The following is a 4,691-nucleotide window of genomic DNA, read 5'->3' on the forward strand; positions in this document are numbered from 1 at the left end:
TTCAGAGGCTGAAGCATTAGCAGTAGTCACGGCATTGTCTTTCGCTACCGAGCTAGGCATCAATAAAGCAGTTTTGGAAGGTGACTCAATGGAGGTTATCCAAGCACTCACTCACTCAAACAGAGAGCATATTGTCTTCAATAGGCCCTTGGATAGATGACTCAAAGGTACTAGCAACCGATTTTGTTCAATTACAATACTGCTAGATATGCAGTTGACATACCAGACTTCCTTATGTGGATGGAGAATGTTCCACCACAATTTGCAATTGTTTTACAAGCTGATTTAACCAATTTAATTTAAAGTATTTCGAGTTTTTACCCTTAAAAAAATATATTAATAAAATTATAATAATTGATAAATATATAAATATGAAAAAACGAAAATTAAATGTGATTCAACTATTTCTCAATTGATTTTCTTTCTACATTTAAGGTTTTATTTGTTTTAATAAATTGATTGTTAATGTGTTTTCATTTTTTATTTTATTTTATTTTAGTTAATGTGTTGTATTTTGAAAATAGGTTAATGTTAAATGTTGTTGAAAAGCAGAATCAAAAGACATTGCTCCATTAACTTCTCAACTATTGCCTCAATAAATTGTAAATTATTTTTTACAATGTTTCTAATGTAGTGAATTTTTATACAATTTTTAATGTAAAAACAAGAGTTGTTACATTAATCTATGATCTATCAACTTCTTTATAATATCTTACATAAATATTTGTACATGCAATTTTAAATAATTTATAATTTATTTGATGCACAAAATTATGCTAATATATAAATTATATTGCAATTACACCAAAGGCACTAATTATGCGTCACTATTTTATTGGAAAAATGCATTAATTATTAAAAAAAAAAAAATTTAAAAAGCAGGAAGAATTGATTACAATAAGGACAAATGAATGGATGTGTAAGATTACCCGATGAATTTTAATGTATTATTATTTGAACTTAATTGGATTTAAAATATGTGAAATGTTCTCGTGCATTGCACGAGTTAAATACTAGGTTTTTTTTATAAAATTATCTCATTGTAACGTATCCCAACTTCCAAAAAAAGAAAAGAAAATAAAGGTCAGATTTTTGTGTCTCACTTGCCCCACCTACCCAACCATTCCCCACCACACATTCTCACTATCTCTTTTCTCTCTTGGCCAGCAATCACTTCTTTATTCTCTTTTTCTTTTTTCTTTTTCTCACAAACACACAAACGCTCCTCTCACTCCCTTACACTCTCCCACTAGTACCCACTCCACACCACCATCTCCACCATCATTTTTCAGGCAAGATCACTGGAAAATCCTTACGAACCTCTAAGCATCTTCATCCCTTTTATTTGAGGTAAAAATTTCTAATCTTTTTAATGGGTTTTATACTTTTGATTTAAGTTCTTTTAATCTAATTTTTTATAATGATATTCATGTGATTTATGAGTTTTGGAAGTGATATTCTTGTATTTATATGTATGGGTTTTGTCTTGGTGGATTTATTTGATGAGTGGGTTTATGGTTGTATTAATGGTGGTTATTTAAGGTTATTTGTGGTGGAAATTTAGGTGTTTTGAGTTATAATATGTGATAGTTCCTAAATCTAATTTTTCCATCGCTATTGAGTTTATTTGGTGTTATTTGAAGTTCAAAATTGCTTGTCTTGGAGGATATTATGATTTTGGTGTCATGGGTCCTTTGATGATGTTATATAAATCTTGTGGAAACTACTTATAAAGGGTTGAGGTTTTGATGTTAGAGATAATACCTTGAATGATTTATGAGTATAATGGGTTAGTTTTATAAATTGGAGACTATGCCTTGTGAATTAATTTGTTGAGAAACTTTGGAAGTAGAATACATTATTTGTGAGGTTAAATACTAGGCTTGCCTAATTAATTGCTTATTTGGCAATTCCTAATTTGTAGCTAGATACAATTTCAAGTTTTATGTTTATTGTGATAGGTTTGCTTAATATTGTTTAGGTTCTAGCTAATCTCCTTTGGAGTTTGGAGAATTAGACTTTTTGTGGGTTGTGAGATAAGTAACTTTTTAGTGGGATTTTTTGAAAATAACCATGTTGCATAAACATTATTTTTGGGTTAAACACATTTTGGAAAATTATTTGTGGAATTATGTTTTTCTAAAAAGTGTTGTGTTGTGACCCTATTATATATGAAAAGCGCATCATGTTTAATATTACATATGGGGAAATGCATGAATTGTTGACATGGAATATATGAGTATCTTTGATTTAATTTTTGATAAGGAATTCATGGATTTTATGGTATTTTGGAAAATTTAAAGGTGCTTATCTTGTCTTGTATTATTTCCAAAAATGATAAAAAAAATCTTTTTGACAAAAAATGAAGTTGAAAACCCTACAAACATTATGGAAATTTTGATTGTTTAACATTTTTCTAAAACTCTGGATATAGACTATGTATTTGAAAGTACATGTAACCTGTGAGTTTTATGTTGTTTTAACTTCATGCCATGTGTGATTTCCCGGTGATCACCCGATTTGATTTCCAAAGTCTTTATGACAATGGTGTCAAATCCAAGTCATTATCTTTTCACTTTGGATGACACGTTCTTCCCCGCTGCCCATAGGGGGAAGAGGTTCCTTGATTGTGTGTGGGTGAGACTGCTACCCATGGGGTCAAAAGACCACAAGCAAAAGATTTCCTATTTGACGCATTCTCCCTATTGCCCATGAGAAAAGAGACAAAATTTTGAGGGTATAGGTGAAACTATTGCCCATGGAGCTAAGCGATTACATACCAGAAATGACAATATCATGCCAATTGCGAATGAGAGGCTCCCCTGACTGGTCTATATGGTAGTGTAGTATCTTTGTAATAATTTACCTTTTGTTAAATTTTATGGCTTTAGAAATAATATTGTTAGTGCTCACAAATTATAGTATATAGTTTCATGGTATTTATTTTGCGAAGCTTTACGTTTCATTACTTAATCATTCTTGTCATCATATTATTATTGAAAATGATCTTGTAGTATTCAGTTAGAATTTCCCAAACTTTGTAAATTGTATATCATCATGAAACTTGCATTTCCCCTACGTCCATTAATTATGCTACTTACTAGGCTCTATCTCATCTCATTTTTCTACAAACATTTTTCAGAGTAGGCAACGATCATTTTGAGATAGGTGTTTATGGCTAGTAGTAATTAGACTAATTACTGATCAAGGCTGGACTTTGTAACGGTGATATTTAAATAATGTACATCCTAGAGTAAACTTGACTCATTCTTTTGTATCTAATAGTGGTTATGACTCTATTTCCACTGATAGGACAAGTTAATGATATGTAATTATATTTATTTAGATCTCCATTATTTTGTGGTCAATAGTTCTTGTAATTATTGCATAGATTTCTGACTTACTTTGAGAGAATCTTTAATGAAATAATTATGAAAAATTCTTAATGTTGGTACTTGGTATGAATTGTTTGGGTTGAATTTTTAAAAAGGAAAAATTTACAGATACCTTTAAGATGCATTTCTCATGCTTTGGACCCTTTTGGGTTTGGGGCATGACACTCATTTTCCTATGTTTGGTAGCAAACTTAAATAAGTTGAAAAACAATCACCTAATTTAATGGAAAGCAATCTTTAAAATAAGCGATACTCTTTTTGTTAACCAAATATAGTTTTCTTTTTACTTATTTTTTCTAATACTACCAAACACTGAAAAACACATAAAACTATCTTTACACAAAGTTTTCTATCGAAACAAATAGAGCGTAGCGTTAATTAATTTATGGATAGGATTGAAGAAAAACGCAAGAGAGGAGGGATTATCCAAAAATTGTTTTTCTTTGACTCATTTTCTTATGCTACCCAACACTGAAAAATTATCTTTGCATAAGGTTTTTTATCGAAACAAACAGATTGTAGCATTAGTTAATTTATGGAAAATAGGATCGAAGGAAAACGCAAAAGAGGGGAGGGGTTAGTGTACTGAAGAAAAAAAAAAAAAAAAAAGAGTCTCATTCAATTACATTGATTCATGTTTGGTGTTGATTTTCTCTTCCATTAACATAGGCGGATTCTTTATTTTTTTAAAGTTCGTTTGTAGTAGTATTTTTTTAGACCCCTATGCCATACTTTGAATTTTCATATTCCTGTCTCTGGGAATTGATGACTTGCAGATCCAGCTACCATCCAACACAAAAGCAGATTTTGATAATGTGCTTGCTACACAAAAGCCTACTGTAAGTGAAGCTGACCTGAAAGTGTATGAGAAATTCACAGGGAGTATGTGCTTTACGGTTAAGGGCTAAAATGTAGAGGCACAAATTATTATTTCTATGGTTTCTCCCTATTGTGTTTCTAATTATGGTTTTTTTTTTTTTTTTTTTGGTTCAAAGTATTTGTTATCCATATGCTAGCAGTGTTATCAATGTATCTGGTTAGACATGTGTCAGTTTGGTTAGAAGCTCTCCAGCCCTTTTGCTTTTTGTCTAATTTTTTATTTTAGGCTGCATTTGTTTGGAGGTGAAATAAGAATGATAGAAAACTTTGGAGAGAGAATGGGAAAAAAACCTTTTTTGAAGTATGTTTGGTTGAGTGGAGAGAAATGAAAATAAATTGTAGGACCCCAGTGTTTTCTCTCTAGGCCTACCAAAAAGTTTTCTCCTCAAAATGGGGAGAAAACTAAGAGGGGGAAAC

General features: G+C 30.9%; 1 long non-coding RNA gene across 2 annotated transcripts; it reads left to right on the forward strand.

The window, feature by feature from the left end:
• The first annotated feature begins 1,169 nt into the window (after positions 1-1,169).
• LOC126720534 (uncharacterized) lies at positions 1,170-4,484 on the forward strand. Of its 2 annotated transcripts, none has more exons than XR_007653486.1 (3): positions 1,170-1,350; positions 2,534-2,838; positions 4,172-4,484. It is a non-coding gene; the product is annotated as an uncharacterized LOC126720534 (long non-coding RNA). The 2 variants fall into 2 exon arrangements; XR_007653485.1 differs by having other exon boundaries at positions 1,174-1,350; positions 2,610-2,838; positions 4,172-4,482.
• Positions 4,485-4,691: the final 207 nt, after the last annotated feature.

Source organism: Quercus robur, chromosome 4 (genome assembly GCF_932294415.1).
Source record: "Quercus robur chromosome 4, dhQueRobu3.1, whole genome shotgun sequence".
In the NCBI taxonomy this organism is placed as follows: Eukaryota; Viridiplantae; Streptophyta; class Magnoliopsida; order Fagales; family Fagaceae; genus Quercus; species Quercus robur.